The sequence below is a fragment of the Coenobita brevimanus genome, chromosome 106 (genome assembly GCF_032717465.1).
Source record: "Coenobita brevimanus isolate Jiangsu-jjx chromosome 106, ASM3271746v2, whole genome shotgun sequence".
NCBI lineage: Eukaryota > Metazoa > Arthropoda > Malacostraca > Decapoda > Coenobitidae > Coenobita > Coenobita brevimanus.
Genome location: NC_137059.1, coordinates 319,139 through 338,460, shown reverse-complemented (window position 1 = coordinate 338,460; position 19,322 = coordinate 319,139). Strand labels below are relative to the sequence as shown.

General features: G+C 41.0%; 1 long non-coding RNA gene across 1 annotated transcript; it reads left to right on the top strand.

Moving 5' to 3' along the window:
- Window positions 1–9,977: 9,977 nt before the first annotated feature.
- On the top strand, window positions 9,978–11,390 carry LOC145416525 (uncharacterized). The gene is made up of 2 exons (XR_013900285.1): window positions 9,978–10,194; window positions 11,171–11,390. It is a non-coding gene; the product is annotated as an uncharacterized LOC145416525 (long non-coding RNA).
- Window positions 11,391–19,322: the final 7,932 nt, after the last annotated feature.

The following is a 19,322-nucleotide window of genomic DNA, read 5'->3' as shown; positions in this document are numbered from 1 at the left end:
TCATGTTCTTATGTTTCTTTACTTTCAAACCTTCATTCTTCCACTTTCACTACCACTGTCCTGCATTTTTCTTCTTCATCCCCTCTATTGCCATTTCCAGTTCCCTCCTCCAAGCGTTGTGAATGCACTTGTTCATAGTTACCTCCCCCAGTTGTTTTGGCAGTTAAGAAAGCATTGACTAGATATAAGATATGTACTTAGACATTGGAAGGTGCTCTTGGTTTAATATTCTTTCTGTCTCTCGTGTCTCTTCTTGTCTTGTCTCTCATCTCCATTCCTGTCTTATGTTCTCTCCTCTGCTCTCCTCTCTTCCTCTTCCTCTTTCCTTTCCTGCCTTCTCCTCTCCTGACTAATGCAGCACAAACGAGTATTACCCTATTTAACCAATGTATACCAATTTTCATTTAACACAGACATTCTCTGTAATTCAACATAAGCAAGGTCCTTGCCGTACTTAATATACTGTATATTGAAGAGTGACCAATTTTTACCTATTCAGTACTGTGACCTTTTTTATCATTTATTCTTGCTGTTACCAGACGATTCTGTTCAGTTTAGAATGGGCATAGGACAAGGTGACATGAGGTGCTTTGTTTGTGTCCACCCATTCTGTGCTGAAGACATCTGTATAGATACCGTACACATAGAGAGAGAGAGATTAAGAAGGACCTGTCATAGTCAGAGAGGTTTTTTTAAGGCTGCATATAACCTCCCCAGTTTAAAGTCTCCCCCAGGGTAAAAAGAATTGTCTGGAGATAGCGAGAATAAAATATAAAAAAAATCCTTTAGATTGAAAGGTTTTATTTATACTGTATATTAAAATGAGACAAATTTTAACCCCTTCCATACAATGACTTTTTTTTTTTACCAGATTAATTTATTTAGCTCTGAGATTTTTTTCAAACTAGTGGTTATATATCGCCTTCATTAACTCCTATGCTACTAAGGGGCTCTCTCTCTATCATATTATATTGTTTTAAAGGCTCCAACATGCTTGCATGCTTCAGCCTTGGTCACCTAATGTTGGCTGTCCATGCTGCTCGATCTCTAGCAGCCTCCCTGTTTAGTCCCTTGTCCCTGAGGTCATACTCTATGACTTCATCCCAGGTCTATTTCGGTCTGCCTCTTGCAACCCAACCCCCGACATTCATACCTTTCACTCTCCACACCCAGTTGTCATCCTCTCAAGTTGAATAAAATTTTCTCATGGTAACAAGAATAAACTAAAAAGATAGTCATTTTTTGAAGGGGTTAATATACTGAAGTGAGACCAAGTTATTTATTAGGTGTCCGTGAAGTTGTTAGGTTGTCTTTGTGTATTTGATTGTCTGAAGTTATTTATTAAGCCATTATTTGTGTACTTGGTTGTCTGCTAAGTTCTTGATTGGGTTATGTACTAAGTTGTAATTAAGTTGTTTTGTAACCCTGTGAGACCAGGTATGTATTATTAGGATGTCTGCACCTGTGTACTGAGTCGGATATTGTGTAGTAAGTCATCTGTTGTTTATTTGGTGATTTGAAGTTGTTTTATTAAGCTGTGTAATGTTTCTTAGACTATTAAGTTGGTTTATAAGGCTTATTAATCCATTCATTACAGTGACACACCTGTTTACTATATTCAGAGCAGCACCAGAAGATTTGATTTGTTATTATAAGAACCTTTATTGTGAGAGGTTACTGAAAATTGTGTTTAAGTTCTCCGTTGCCTGGTTATACAAACATCCTCCAACTACTTCCTTATTCCCAAAAGAAGGATGGTGGATTGCAGGAGAAGGGTAGTATAAGCCTGCAGTCCACTGGGTTCAAGGTTCAGATGAAACTGGGGCCACAACACCACCACCAACAACATAGAGATTATATACTTGTAAACCTTGTCATCTCAAGGAGTGTCCCATAAGCTGAACAAATTTGATGAACAAGAACAAAATAATGTTGTTTGATGTTTTTGTGGTCTGAGACTTACCTGAACATGAACCCAGCAGACAACAGGCTGAAGGAACTCTCATCATCAAGTCCACTATTCTCCTGGGAAATAGGGAAGAAGTTGGATAATTATATAACCAGGCCATGGAGCCCAAACTATCTCCCAGCTTTACATGAACAATAGGACAAGATTGTGTTCAAAACTACAAGAGCAATACTCTCCAGAAATGTTTGCCAAGGTATTTGAGCCTGACCTTGCTATAACTTGCCTTTTTTATGTTGATTTTTGCTCTCAAGTGTGCAATATGTTGGCAGTCTTGTTTTATATGCAAGTTGTAACCCACAAAACTAGAATCTTTTCCATACAGCTGTACTGTAAATTTAGGGACACTGGTAAATCTTTTTTATTGGTCATCATGGAACTTTGAACAAGCTAGTTTTAAGTAATTTTATGTGGAATTAATAAAGAAAAAATTATAATACAGTAGAAGGTATACAACAGGAACTAAAGATTTCCATTGCAACTCATTAAGCTTATTTGTCTGTTTCTCCTTGTTTACAGTACTAGTTATATGGAAAAATTTTTGAGATATACTAGAACACATCCCATATATATAAAATGAGGACTGGCAGATTTATTCCGTCATCTGTACAGTTACTTGACAAACTTGAACAATTGTTGATGTACAATAACTGGACAAACGTGAACAGTTTTTGGTGGTGTAGGTGGTGGTGGTATTACTGTATATTTATATTGTTAAAGGTGATCATGTTTCACTTATGGAGCATGGGGATGTCTTTTACGTGCTATTCTTGCTGTCCCCTGATGGTTGTATTCCTCTTAGGGAAGTTCTCTCATGTAGGACGGGTGGTAGTAGTAGTAGTAGTAGTAGTTTTAGGTCTAGGCTCCAGGTCTACCTGAAATGTGAACCTGGTGGACTGCAGAATAAAGCTGCCCTTCTTCTGCAGTCCACCAACCTTGCTGGGGAAGATAGGGAGGGGATTGAGAGACATTTGTATCACCAGGCAGCCCCATCATGCAGTCACATCAGTGCCCTCACATGAAGGCATCCCTTATCAGCACCATAGAAGGGGTATATAGCCTTGATAAACCCATTTGCTTTGTGAGGTCATTCCATAGTTGAATAAAACCATCTGTCAGGAGAAGAATGGACTAAAAAGGACATCTCCTGTCTGCATTTTTATTGAGGAGAATTGACACCATTTTATTTATAATGTTAGTGTCAAGTACATCTAACACTCAGGCTGCCATGGCATAGGCTTGTATTCTCATCAGTTAAGGAAGCTCCCTAATGCCTTATCCTGAGTGATTTACTCTGCGTATTACTCCCAGCTGTCCTCTTCTGTGTTGTTTAAGTCATTCAGATACCACCATACTCATCATAAGTAACATACAGTTTGATATTGACCAGCTGTATCAAAACATAGATCACTAAGGAAGAAGTGCTAGGGACCTCCTTAACCGACAAGAATACAAACCTTACTCTTGGCTAAATATGGTTGTGTGGCATCATTGGGAATGAAGTGCTAGAGTTTCCTTGAACATGAGAAGGTTAATGGTATCAGTATTAGCACTCAGGCTTCTATATGCACTCAGCTGAATATCATCTAAAATCAGCTGGAATAATATAACACAGTTGACCCAGTCTTGAGAGAGCAAATGGTTCCAGCATTAACACTGTGACTGTTACACTCACTCTCGGCTGAATACAAACGAACATTAGATGGAATATGATGCTAGAGTTGACTGACCATGAGAAAGTTGATGTTATGACTCATTATTTTTAGGATTCCTTATGTTACTTGTGCTTACAACAACCTTGGATCCCATGGCATGTTTTAATTCATTTGTTCTTGCTGCCCCCAGATGATTTTGTCCACTTTTGGAAGGGTCTGCTCTAGTAGTAGTAGTAGTAGTAGTAATAGTAGTAGTGGTAGTAGTAGTAGTAGTAGTAGTAGTGGTGGTGGTGGTAGTAGTAGTAGCAGTAGGAACTCATGGCTCATCTGAATGTGAATGTGGCGGACTGTAGGTTGCAGTTGTCCTCCTCATTCAGTCCACCTGCCTCCTTCGGGGAGGATAGGGAAGTAGTTGAGGGACATTGTATAGCCAGACAGTTTAGCTGCTTGGTTATATTGGTGTCACCTCTTGAAGGCTTCCCTCTCCAGCACCATGTGAAAGTTGGAAAATTGAATGGGAAAGGAGGTATGGATGATGTTGATACCACAAATTATTTTAATTTTAAGCAGCTTTAAAAAATCTCATAGTGAATGGGTTAAATGAGGTTACATCTAACTCCTCCAGTTTCAGAAAGTCTTTCCTAAGCTGAATAAAATCATCTGGAGGTAGCATGAATAAAATATGTTGTGGGATTGAAGGAATTAACATAGATTTAGGTGTAGGTGTTTCCCTCCGATGCGACAGTTTACTCATGGTATTTATTACGTAGGAATCTGATCTGTATAAACTAAGAGCAAGGCACAAACCTTTTGACATGACTTTACAATTATAGCTTCCAGTACAACTGTGGTGTGTTTTATCTAACCTGCCGAGGTCACCAGTTCCGTCTTGTTCAGTTTATGCCCATGTGTAGTCAGCTGAAGGGTTGTTTTGGATAGTAACCAAGAAGATTCATTCTCCTCCAGTTATAGCTTCCAGTACAACCATAGCGACTGTTCTAATCTGACGAAGATCCTTAACCCCATCCAGTTCATTTGGTGGTCAAGTGCATTCACTTGAGGGTTGATTTGGGTAGTAACCAAGAAGACTCCTTTCCACCTCATAACTAAGGCTCATTGAATTTCATGTAAGCATAGCAGTCATAGTTGAGGAAAAGGAAAGCATACAAGAGAGAGGTGGGAAAGGAATGGCAGTGCTGGAGAGTCCCTTGAGTGTGTGTAGTAGTTTTGTTATTAATGAGTTATACTGGAAGAAGGAGGGCTAGACCTAGCTCAGTGTGTAGGTTAAGGAATGATTGGAAGAAGTTCAGGGACCTGTTGTCTTTCATGACATTGAGGGGGCTCTCCCTCCATGGCAAGGGGCTCTAGTAAGCAGCATGTGATAGGAGTATAATGCTGTATGTCAGTGAGACTTGGGCAGTAAGGAAGGAGGATATTCATAGGTCCAAACATACAAAGATGAGAGAGGTAAGTGGATGTATCCTTGAATGACATGCCAGGGGGAGTGAAGATTGCAAATAAAGAGCTGAGAGGAAGGTTGAGACTTGAATGTATTAGTGATGTGATGAGAAGGGGTAAATAGATGGTCTGGGTATGTGGAGAGGTTGGAGGATGACATCTAGTTACAGAGGGTGAGAGGTGTGAATGTTGAGGGTGGAGTTGCATGAGGCAGATTGAAAAAGACCTGGGACAAGATCATAGTGTGTGACCTCAAAGATAAGGGACTCATCTAAGAGGCTGGTAGGGATTGAGCAGTGTGGTGGGATGCCATTAAGTGACCAAGGCTGACACATGCAAGCTGCTTGGAACCTTTATAAACAAAACAAAGTATAGAAGTTGTGGGAGTGGTTCAGTTCAAACACGCCAGCTATAGTAACCAAGGTAACCTAATCCCGCCCCATAACTAAGGCGAATTGAACTTCGCATAACCACTGCTTGGTGTTCTAGTTGTGGGAGTGGCCAGTTCCATCAGGTGAACAGAAACAACACTACATGGGCGCTGTCAATATCCTAGACGCTCTATATTGGCCGAAAATTGCCATCCATCCTGTCGGAGCACCGTGACCCACAAGACCACCAATGAAAATAATAAACTCTGCTTACATACTTGATAGAATGGATGAACAAATGAACATGTAGATTAAGTACAACTGATAGAGTTACTCAAGAGGAACTTCCATTTTCTCTGGCATGCAACATTCCGCGGGGCATGGCCAGTCTTCTCGTCATGTTTCACTATCTCTCAAATATTTTAGAGCATATCAAGACATTCCAGTTTTCCAACCACTTTCTAGAACGAACAAGAGTAATATGGACACCAAAGGACAGTTCCCTAACTTTATGTTGTACGTTACTAGGGTGCAAAACTTTATGGTCCTCTCACGCCACGTTTCACTATCTTGAATCTTTTAGTATCCTCGAAGGTCGTCCATCTATCTAAACACATAACATGTTTGCTTATTTGTTTGCTAACTGTGGAGAGAACAGAGGTGATAGGGAGCTACTAGAGTGGGTTCGTTTTCGTCTATTGGAACTGGGCCACTTTCACGACTTAAATACTGTCTTGGGCGCATGAAATTTGGTGAGCCTTAGTTATAAATTAGGAATGAGTCCTTGGTTACTATTTATAGTCAGATCAGCCTTCCAGTCTGACTACACTTGATTTAGGGATCTCAGGTTGGTAAAAACGTGCTAGTTTTTCTTTTTCTAGTAATTTATTTTCTAACGATACAATATAAAATGAATTAATCCGGACGTTGCAGATTGAGAAGTATTGCAGTGCTAAATATTACTTAGACTGACCGATACTGCATATGCATTTTGATAATAAGTTTCTTATATCTTTAAGATTCAGTCAACAAACGAAATCCGGAAAATTTAATGTTCGCTAACCTTTATTAGCCCAGTAGTTATGTTCGTCGATTATTCATATGTTATTCATTAGGTCTTACCCGTATTTCCTTCCGCATTGTGTATATTTACAAGACAATATATGAAGTTTTGGCTGTGTGGAAATGTTGAGAGACTGACTAGAGGAGTGTCTGTGGGTAAGGGGGAGGGGGAGACCGAGGATGAAGGAATGAGGTGGAACGCATAAGAGAGGATGGTGTGGCTGATTAGACTGTGGCGACCTCTTCCGCGATTGTGAGGTCTGGCTATTAATAGACAAACACATAGATATGTAGATAGATAGACAGACAGGCAGACGACAGACGGATAGATAGATAAATAGACGGGCGGACAGACAGATAGATAGACAGAGAGACAGATATGTAGATGGAGAGATATAGTAAAGATCAAGCAGTAAGAAGGCTTTAGGAAGCCAAATGACAGTGATATCGCTAATCAATAAAGTAAACATGGAGGAAATGGAATGTGGTTTTGACTTAGAGAGAGCGGACGGGGGGGACAACATTCTGCTCCAGCCTACGCCTGACGATTTTATTCATAAGAGCAGAAGGAAGAAAACGAAGGATGTGGATGGGGGAAAAGGAGGAGGAGGTGAAAAAGACGAAGGAAGAGGAGAAGATTTCGTCCTTTTGCAACCTATCTCACGTAGCTCAGTGGCAGAATAAGGCAATACTACAGTTCTGCACCTTTTACATATCACCTCTTCATGATCAACCCATAATTTAGCATCAAGCTCTTTTTACAGATCAGTACACGATGGAGAGAGGGCAATTTTAGGCCAAGTTATGGGGGACAGAGTGTAGCATCATATTCTAGTGTTAGTCTCTTCCTACAGCTTATAAATCAAGATGGGGAGATGGCACTTTAAGGTCAGAAGAAAGTGAACAGAGTAAAGCATCGTATCCTAGTGTTAATCTCTTGTTTTAGCTGTATGTTCAAGACGGATTGATTGATTGGTAATACTTATTGTTGTAAAGGGTACAGAGTAGTTATACAACAAAAGCAGGTAGTAGGTGTAGTAGTGACTTACATAAGGTTGGGATGGTGAGGAGGGTGGAGCGGGAAGTTAAAATGTCACCAATCAATTATTTCTCCTTGACCGCCTTCATCTTTCCCTGCGAGAGAACGCACATCCGGGCAACTTCCACTCACCCATCTTCAATTCCCATATCTTGTATCGTTAGGCATCTCGGTTTCCCTGTCTGACATCATATCCTTTACTGTTTCGTCAGGGGTGTAGGATCCTGGGGTTAGGCTACGCGAGACAGTAAGGTGAGAGTGATCAGATCTCGCCCATGGTTATACGAGAGCAAACATCTCTTATTTCGCTTCCTATCTCCCCAAAATAGGATGGTGAGCTGCAGAAGGGCAACCTCAACGGTGTTAACAAAAGCTGCCTGGTTATACTCGTGCAAACATCTCTCATATCACTCCTTGTCTCTCGAAAACGAGTATAAACAAAAGCTGGCTGGCTATACTCGTGTAAACATCTCTCATCTCCCTCCCTGTCTCCCTGAAGTAGGATGGTGGTGTGCAGAAGGGCAGCGTCAGCATGCAATCCACTGGGTTAACGTTCAGCACAACCACAACAGCAATCCAGCTTTACCCACTTACCGGTAGACACAAATAAAGTGCTTCAAACTGTCGGATTCTGGACTCGGGGATGTTTTCTACGTGACACAGGGGCGTTGTACTACCTTTCAATTACATGTTACCTCTATACACTTCGGTACAGTATTCTGTTTGAGAGTTACTTGTATATACTCGTATTTTAGTCTCGTTTTACTTCGCCTTAATAACGCACGGGGCAGGAGGATGAAATGGTTAACATGCAAAATAAATAGCTGAAGAAGATGTGGTAAGAAGTGTGCTATAGTACCCAGAATACAAGCTTGCCTTAGTCCTTTAGTGGGTCTTCTACCCTCCTCCTGGCGGGACAAATCAATGTGCTTCGTTTATTATTTACGCACGATAGTTCTACAGTTGTTAAAGGTTACCCTCCCCCTATATCTGTCTATCTATTTATCTGCCTATCTATCTACAGCCTGACTCCTTTATCCCGTAAGGGGTGGCCGCAGACAAATCACCTCCATGTCGCCCTCTCCCCTGCCATTTCGGTGTCCTCCCCCTTAACTTACACTCCCCTCTCTCATCTACCTCTCTACTCCATCAGCCCATCTCATTCTTGGTCCCCCCCTTCCGTCTACCCCCTTCCACCTCACTCACATACACTCTCCTAGTCAGTCTCTCACTCTTATATCACTCCATGGTAATGCTAATGCAAGATTTGGATTAGAAATTTCATGTACCTAATCAGTATAATGTTTTGTCCCCTCCTTTAGAAAGATTTTTGGGGTTAGCAACACTATTCAGTCTTTGCATCACGAGGCCTGTAGGGGTCCGGGACAAGGCTAATCATTTCAGACTTTAAGGAGAATAAACAGATGCTCGCCCATCAATGGTACTGTGAAAAGTGTACCCTTGGATTTAAACCTTTATGGTACAGAATGGTACATACACGTGAAGGGGTCCAGTGCCCCCTTGTGGTAGACAGCGCCTCTTCAGGGTTGGACCAGGGCCTTTCCACACGGTGATGTGCAGGGAAATGTGAGAAAGTTTGGCTCCCAGATGGACGCCACAGCTGCGTCGCTCCTCCAGGTGCACAATGCCACGAGGTGTAGGCTTCCCTTCAGCGCCACGTCATCGTAATGAAAGATATTAACTCACCAAGGGCGAGAAATCAGGCTGAATATACTGGGTGGCCTTAAAGAAGTACAATGAAATCACATGTAGATAGCAAGAATGTGAGAGACGTACCTGTATAATACCCTCTCATGGTGCAGGCAACTCTAGAAGTTCATGCCAGCAGCCCCAGATTGTATTATTCAGCTGTGAGTCAGTCGTAGGAGCCTGGGAGCATTGACAAGTTGAATAAAGTCGGCTGGGAGTATCAAGAAGTGTAGAAGACGTCATGATGGAAAAATACTTGAAATGTGTGTGTGTGTGTGTGTGTGTGTGTGTGTGTGTGTGTGTGTGTGTGTGTGTGTGTGTGTGCGTGGGTGCTTGCATGTGCGTTAGCATTATGTGCACGCATCATTCCACCCAGGGGTCGATCAACTTTATAACTAATTCATGTCCTTACCGATCCATTCCCTAACACTCAACTCTGTGTGTGTGTGTGTGTGTGTGTGTGTGTGTGTGTGTGTGTGTGTGTGTGTGTGTGTGTGTTTATATATTATTGATCTGAGTACAGTGAAGATTCATGTCAAAGTTCGCTCCAGCAAGAACAACGTAGACTTGCGTTGCTTTTATATACCAGGCGCATTTCGACGCAGGTAATAATCCCTACATCGTACCTGTATAGTGATTATCGTACCTCTGGCAACCTTTAAGGTATTGTGGGTCACCTAACCTTCCTTAAGTCAGTGCCGCACAGAAGATCAAAGAGTGGGGAGTGAACATTCTTCTTCTCCATGTCCCCTAAAATTTCCATACTTTAATAAACTTATTAGAAAGGGACATTTTCAATTCTACAAAGAGAAATAGCAGAGACAAGTTAAATTTAAATACAAAAACTGGAAATTTTTTTACTTTCGTGGCGAGAGGTGAGGAGCGACATAATTCATCATGGTGAATCCAATAGCTTATATGGATGGCGAGCAGGTGAGTTTGCTTAAATTCAGTGGTATAATTATCTTAGTGGTAGGTAGGGACGCCCACCATCCACTCACATGATGCAGTTACTCGTTGACAAGCCAAGTGGTTTCTTGAGAGTAGTTCAGGAGAAACCATTGGCTACATTTAGGGGCAAATAATTACCAGGTGGTCATTCGCCAAAGAGGTCTGCCAGATAGATAGATAGATAGACAGATCAATAAATTCTTTTTGTAGTCCCAGGCTCATTTGAACGTAAACTCGGTGGACTACAGGCTGATGTTACTCTTCTGCAGTCCGCCATCCTCTTTTCGGGGAAGATGAGAGAGAGATAAGATGTCTGTATGGGTAGGCAGTGGAGTGCCCTGATTATTACAGTGCCACCACGTAAAGGCGTCCCTCTACCACCATTCGGTGTGTGTGTGTGTGTGTGTGTGTGTGTGTGTGTGTGTGTGTGTGTGTGCATAGCTTAGGAGATATTACACTTCGCCTTTTCTAACAATTTTCATGACCTTTGTCGTACATGCGATGATGATTATACATACATAGATACATAGATAGAGAGATAGACAGATAGATAGATAGATAGGTATATGGATTGATGGATGGATGGATGGACCGATAGAAAGATTGATATAGTTAAATATTACAAATTCCCAATATTGCTTTCCCATATCGAGCCTTACTTCCTGCTGCTCTGGGTGTTCTGCGTCTATCTGTCTATCTATCCATCTGTCTGTCCATCTATCCATCCATCCATCTGTCTATCTATCTATCTATCTATCTACCTATCTCGTGTTTTTTTCAGATAATGCGTATGGTTCTCAGCGTAGGGCCATATTTCCCTCTATGTTTGGCATTGTGGGTGTTCTGCGTCTATCTGTATATCTATCTATCATCTGTGCCTGTCTATTTACCTGTCTATCTATCTATCTATCATCTGTGTCTGTATATATCTGTCTATCTATCTCGTGTTTTTTTCCAGATAATGCGTATGGTTCTCAGCGCAGTGCCATACTTTCTTCTGTGTCTGGTGTTTTGGGTGTTCGTGCGTCTAGCCTGGCGTTGCTTCACCTATCCCATGGAGCAACGCAGCATTATACGCAAGCAAGAGCAAGAGCAGAAGGAGAAGAAGAAGAAGTAGGAAGAGAAAGTGGCGTAGGGAGGAAGAAGAGATCATTCAAGGAGTCGTGAGAGTGTGAAAGAGGAAGTGGAATGAAAGAAGCGACTGGAGGAGAAGAAGAAGTAGGAAGAGAAATTGGCGTAGGGAGGAAGAAGAGATCATTCAGGGAGTCGTGAGAGTGTGAAAGAGGAAGTGGAATGAAAGAAGAGACTGGAAGAACGTGAGAGTGGGAGTAGAAATTGAGGAGGAAGAAGATGGAGGAGGAGGAGAAGAAGTAGGAAGAGCAAGTAGCGTAGGGAGGAAGAAGAGATCATTCAGGGAGTCGTGAGAGTGTGAGAAGGGAGGGAGTGAAAGAAGCGACTGAAAGGAGAACGTAAGAATAGAAGTAGAAAAAGAGGAGGAAGAAGGAGGAGGAGGAGAAGAAGTAGGGAGAGGAAGTGGCGTAGGGAAGAAAGCGTTTAAGGAGTGAGAGTGCGACAATGGAAGAGAGGAGTACAAGAGGCGAATGGAAGGAGAGTGTGTGTGTGTAGAAGAGGAAGAAGGAGTGTTCTGACCTAGGGATGAGGAAGAGAGAGAGAGAGAGAGAGAGAGTGAGAGCAGTGGAGGAGAGGGTGCAAGAAATGAGTAAGAAAAGGTAGTGTAATAGTGAAAGTGGATTAAGATAACGAGGAAGAATGGAAGAAGAGGAAGAGGAGGAGGAGGAGGAGGAGCAGGAAGTGAGTATGGAAGAAGGAAAATGAAAGAAGGCTCTGAGGGCGAGTTTAGGCCATAGTCTCGCCATCATGTCTCCCTAACACCTTCTCTTTAGCGATTTATTTTGCCTATTAGAACTAATTATTCCATTATATGTTATTTATATCTTTTAAGTATATCCACATAGAAGAAAAAAGCATACAGATATGAAAACTAAATTGCTAAGGAAAAGGTGTTAGGGAGGCTCTTAAGCTGACGAATACATAACTGTTAGTTTATACTTATATTTAATACAGAAAGTCCTCGCTCTATAATAATAATTATAATAATAATAATAATAATAATAATGATAATAACCCATCCATCCATCCATCATCCAATCCCATGTCGTCCCATAGAGGAGCGTAGGAACCCGGGGCTAGGCAAGGTGGTCCTGACATTTAAGACGAGTGACCAGCCTCACTCATTCCTGAGAATAATAATAATAATAATAAAAATAATAATAATAATAGTAATAATAATAATAATAAAACACATAAATAAGGCACAATTAGATTTCTTTATATCATAGTGTTAACACCAATGCTTCCATCCACCATACACTTTATATCAAATGTTTACCTGAACCAAAATCTTATTATGTACTGGAAATATTTATATAAAAGATTAAACCAGTTACTCTTTTCCTCTGTATAATCTACTTGTGTATTTAGTTCCTCCAAATGTTTACTAGGTGTGTTTGGCCACGATGAGAGGAGAGACTGACTGGAAGTGTGTGTGTGTGTGTGTGTGTGTGTGTGTGTGTGTGTGTGTGTGTGAGGAGGGGAGACCAGGGATGAGATGAAGGGATGGAGAATGAGAGACTGACTAGAAGAGTGTGTGTAAGCGAGGAGGAGGGGGAGACCAAGCATGAGATGGAGGGGATGGAGTGGAGAGGATGGAGACTAAGAGACTAACTAGAAGAGTGTACGTGAGTGAGGAAGGGGAGACCAGGGATGAGATGGAGGGATGGAATGAAGAGGGTGGAAAATGAGAGACTGACTGGAAGAATGTAAGTGAGGCGGAGGTGGAGAGGAAGAAGGGGAGACCAAGGAAGAGATAGACCTCTTTCTGAACAAAACAGTCATGCATTTGAGAGTTCCCCATTCCCATTCGCACTTCACGAGTCTGGGGAAGTCTTAACCCTGGCAGTCACTCTCCCTACGAAGAGAATGGATTGATGAAGATACCGATGGGAATGTGTGCATAAATGGTGACTTCTTTTCTTTTCTTTTATTTTTATTTTAGGTGTCCGACTCTGATTAAAGACTCGATGGTATTGTTTGCTGCGGCCCACAGCCCTAAATGCCACACACCTCCCCATGTCACCACTTCAGCGCTAATATCACCTTCCATACTGAATGCATGTTACACCTGTCTCACCGAGGGCTGGTGGGACAGCTGTTTCTTTTATGACGTGTTGGTGGATCTTGTGGTTGATCATTAAAGCCCGGCTTTGAGAAATTCAGATCATGCCCCAACATCAGACAGCTTCACTAACCACTTATTATGAGACAACAGCAAGAGAACTAATGCCCAAAGAAATGTTGAGGTAGTAAACGTTGCATAAGGCTACTGACAGGGTGATATCTGTCAATTGATCATTTGGTTTCGAGTTCCTAAGTTGAAAATACTGACATTGATCATTTTAGTAGTATCTGTAAAAATTACGTTTAAAATTGATAAATATTGTATGAAAATAGCTTCGGCATAAAAAAAGTACATGCTGGACAATGGTATGAGTGGATTTAGCTGTGGATAAGGAAAATAAGCAATTTTTCAATGTGAAACTATTGACGGTCTTCATTATTGTACTTTCCTTATTTACGGCTAAGTCGAAGGATGACTCTGCCTACAAATGCTTGATATTATGTCGAAGCTAGTTTCACATGACACGTTTCTGTTTTAAAACGATTTGTGCTAATAATACGAAAATTATCGTAGTCGAGATATTCACCTTTCTTGTCGACCAAAACAAAGTTGTTTACAAGCGCCCCGATTGTTGCCTATGTTAGTATTTTGGGTAAAACCAGTGTTTCTGTAAGTTTTTTGTGCCTTTCTTTCATTCGTGTATGAGATCAAACAATACTGCGCATTCAGTGAAAAAAAGAAAGTTCGTGAGTGGCTGTAAGTAAAGCCACGCAGCCCCCAAATCAGTGTTGCAAGTCGAGCTTCTCCAACGAGCTGTTCTTATATATTTTTCTTCTTTTTCATGTGGCCAGCTGTCGGCATATTCTTTGACAGGCCTTTCCCTGAGGCCCAGCAATCCTCCTGTGTACAATACAACGCCATATATATTCCATTGACTTGCAAAAAAAATAAATAAAGTCGAATCCCGCGCGTCAAAATCTCGCAAAGCTTCGGGCTACGACGTGAGAGTTGACCCCAAACAACATGTACAGTAACCTCTGTCGTAACTCGTAACCTGAAGCAGTTTCCCCAGGAAGGCGAGGGGAAGGAGCTTCAAGAAACATCCAGCCTAGCTTGTTCTTTCTGTATTTCAAAATTGAGTTATTAACTGGAGGTAACAGGAAGTTTGTGAATCCCAAAACAGTGTTTGAACACGGTTAGCTTAGTGAAATGTGTTTGTGTGTTGTTGGCGAGCCAACATTTGTCGATTTATCAAGGTTTCTGGCTCCAGGGAAGTTCGCTGTGCAAGTGTGGTGCTTATATAAGGTAAGTGTGAGTGTGTAAGTTCTTCATAATCAGCGGCGTAGCAACTGGGGGAGGGAGGGTCCTACCCATCCGGTCATACCCTTGCACTACCCCTCCCACTTGAAATTTCGGATCACTTAATATGTGGGCAAATTGTACCTCAGCATTATTCCCCCCCCCAAAAAAAAAAAAAAAGAACAAATAAAGTTTGGACCCACCTTGGCCTCCCCTCAGTCAAAGATCAAGGTCACAGGGAGAGGTCAGACCCAGGGTCACAGGGTAAGGCCATCTCATATGAACTTGATCTGCATTAAGCCAGAGGTGAAGGAAGCATCAAGGGTCAAGCATTTATGAAGAAATTCACTTTTGAGAATCATTTAAAGATCAGTCTTATAGAACATGATGAAAGTTGCACCAGTGTGTGTGTACAAAATATAAATAAATAAATAAATAAATAAATAAGGGGGGGGGAAGTTGTGATATGATGTGGCTCAAACTTTGTGTCTGAGTTGAGGCTGACCCATTACCGTAAGATGACATTAAATTTAGAACGGTTGGTCAGATGTCGTGTCTCTGAGCAGTTAGCTTAAATGGTTTTAATCTGATATGAACCATAGTTGGTGAAATGTTAAGGGTCAGGCAAGAATGAAGTACAGTAATTCACCTGTAATCTGTCAGAGGTCAAAGACACAGGGCAATAAAGAAATGGATATTAGACAGAAATACAGATAGACATAGATATATAAATGGATAGTTAGACATAAGCCTTCTTGAAAGTACAGTACTCATGTACCTTCATTCATATACTCCAACATGCAAGGTAGCATCAACCTGGGTCACCAAATGGTGGCTTTCCACACTGATCTCTAGCATCCTCTCTTCTCAGGCCTTTATCCCTGAGGTCACACTCTGTGACTTCACCCCAGGTCTATTTCAGTCTGCGTCTCACATTCCTACCCTCAGCATTCACACCCTCCACCCTCCACACCCAGTTGTCATCGTCCATCCTTTCCATATGCCCAAACTCTCCCAGTCTGCCCCTTCTCAGGACAACACTACGACATTCAAGTCCCAACCTTCCTCTCTTCTTTCACAATCCTAACCCTCCCAGGCCTGGCATTCATGGATGCACTGCACATCCACCTAATCATTCTTATCTCTGTAGATTTGATTATACGAATATCCTCCCTTACTGCCCACATCAAACTATCACACAGCATTACACTCCTAATACATGCTGCATACCAAGACCCCTTAACAAAGAGGGAGAGCCCTCTGCGTCAGAAGGGTGAACAATCAAAAAACTTTTATATTTATACCAACTTTATTATACAAAACATGCATTTGCTCTAAGTACCAAACTCTAGTAACTATTACATAGTGTACAGGTAGCTATACCTCATACCAATTAATCTGGCCAGGCATGTATGGCAACACTGTTCCTGCCAAGATTCTGATTGGCTGGAGGTGTTTGTTCGATTTCGTTGTTGCTAAAACTGATACTCTTTTTATTATCAAATGTGATACTGAGTTTGTCGACAATACAATCGTCAAAAGCAATAAGAAATCCGTTATATACCTATCAACAATGAAGTTATCGTAGGAAGATAGAGATATTGAGTCAACAAAGTATTTTAAAGTCCAAGTCAAGGTCAGCATTTTAAAAATTCCTTTAAATCTCTGACACTCCGTAATATAACAGAAAATTAAGGAAACCTACTTAATCTAAGCGTTGGTATAACATTTAAATTTTAAGATCAATCCGTACTGTGATAATAGAGGATATATAATGAAATAGTTTTCCTTTAGCCTACTATGATTTTTTGCGATTTTTTCAAACCTCCCTCCCCGCAGAACTCGTCTTTTCACTAGAATTTTTAATTATTCTGAGTTCTGGCACGATTTAAGGGCGCGGACTTATCTTAAAATTTAAATGTGTTATACCAACGCTTAGATTAAGCAGGATTTCTTAATTTTCTGTTATATTATGGAGTGTCAGAGATTTAAAGGAATTGTTCGAATGCTGACCTTGACTTGGACTGTTAAAATACTTTGTTGACTCAATATCTCTGTCTTCCTACGAAAATTTCACTGTTGATAAATATATAACGGATTTCTTATTGCTTTTGACAATTGTATTGTCGACAAACTCGGTATCACATTTGATAATAAAAAGAGTATCAATTTTAGCAACAACGAAATCGAACAAACACCTCCACCCAATCAGAATCTTGGCAGGAACAGTGTTGCCATACATGCCTGGTCAGATTAACTGGTATGAGGTATAGTAACTTATATCCATCCTCCATCATCCAGTCCTACGTTGTCCCATGAGGATCGGAGGAGCCTGAGGTTAGGCAAGTTGGTCCTGACATTTAAGATGAGAGTGACCAGCCTCACTCATCCCTGAGTGGCATTACGTTAGCAATAAACCCTAAACACCCCTTGGATATAAACATATACAGGCTTAATCTGATTGGAGCGCCTTAATTACCCACTAAACCACCAGATGCCATAGTTTGAGTATAATTGTTACCACCCAGCTTTGTATATGGCTTCCTGGTGCACAGGAAACCATTTGGCTTGTCACTCAGTGTAAAGTCACCCATAGGCAGAAGGAAGGGGAAAGAATGAAGGAAAGAAAGAAGAGGAGGGAAGGATGAGAGGAAAGGGCAGACAGCCAAAGCAGAACTACATCGAGTGAGTAGATGGCGAGTGCCCCCACCTACCACAGCAGTAACTTATTTAAGTTTAAATAGTTACACATTAATGCTAATCCCCTCAGTTAGAGAAGTCTGGTGCTGTTGTGGGATGCATGTAGGAATAAGGGACTGAACATAGAGGCTGCCAGGGACTGAGCAGTATGGAGGGCCGCCACTAGGTGACCAAGTCCGATGCATGGAAGCATGTTGGAGCCTTTATAAATGATATGAAACATGGTATAATTAAGCAAGGAGTGCTTGCACATTTGTAATTTTCATGAGAAGGAAGGATGCTGAAGAGGGGTGCCTTCATGTGGTGACACTGATAAAACCAGGCTGGTCAACTACGTGGTTGTACAATGTTCCTCATCCACCTCTCTATTCCCTGAATAAGGATAGTGGACTGCAGAAGAGCTACTTAAGCCTGCAGTCCACTGGGTTTCAGATGTAAATGAGTGGGTAGCATTAAATATACACTGTACCAACAACCACTGTGGTATTAACAGATAATTTACATTCATTAACAAGTGAAAATTGAAAACTTTGGCAATATTATTTGATTTGGCTACTAAGTATTGTACACAGTTAAAGTAATGGGATTTCAGGTATCATCATCATCCTGGCCCTTTTCCTGCTTAACAATGGGGTAAAGAAGGGTCTAGAAAATAAGGAAATACTGTATAAAGCACAATTCTAACTTCTTCCCACCAACACATAGCCTATGACTAACTAATTCTTAACTTCTAAATCCCTTCAATCTGATGATATATATATATTTTTTTTATTCTGGCTAATATATAGACACTTAATATACTGTTTAACTCATTAACAATCCCTAGTACACAACATGTCAGTAAAGGCTGTATCTACACCAATTTTAAAAATGTCTCCTAAGCTGAATAAAATTCTTACCCTAATAGATAACAAGAATGTAACAGATTTTACATCATCGGATTGAGGGGGTTAACTTTTTAAGGAATGTGATATTGCATAAAACTTATCAAAACTAGCAAGATAATGTATACCAATATAATAGGCCTTGGCTTACTGCATAAACATATTTTTTTAGTTCCTCAGGAACTTCCTATATCATCATCATCATGACATTTTTTTTTTTTTTCACCTAAGGATGGAGCGAGGAGTATTGTAATTTGAGATTCAACTTAAGGTACTTTTTTAAAAATAAGGAAAAATACTAATACAGGTACTATTAATTTGGGTTTACAAGAACACAGAGCTGCCACTGGCATACTTGAGGGTGATGCACTCAGAGACATCTTCAGACTTAAAATCATTCATAATCATACTGAGGCTAGGTATGATGGGTGGTTCATATAATGCACTCTCCTTGCTCCTGCAGAATTCTTAAGTGTTGTAGGCAGGGCTCAGTCAGCAGTGCCATCATCCACCCAGTCTACTTATCTGCTTCCTTTAACCTTTTTCATGTTTAAAGTACTGTATCTTAGCTTTCTATCTGTTGCCATGTGCATTACTTCCATAATGGGCAGCCACACTCTGCCATTTGACTGCCCTCCCAACAACTCACACACACCCTCTCATTCTCCACTCCTATCCCTCAGTCTCATCCTTGGTCTCCACCTCACTCACATAACCTCTTCAGGTCAAACATTCTCCATCCACTCCACATCCAGTAATTACATAACTGATTACAAATTTCATCAAGCTACCAAAATGTATGTTCTCCCCACACCAGCAGACTCAGCTGTCCCCACAACACAAAGAATATGGAATCCTCTGTATCCGGAAATGGTTATGATAATGAAACATACCATACAGATGTTTGTTTCTCACACACAGATCACACAACATGCTTTTCACTCTTACTCATGTGGGGGTTCATCTGTATTCATGAAGAATTCCCATTCCTTTCAATTTATTATGTCAATCACATCATCATCATCATC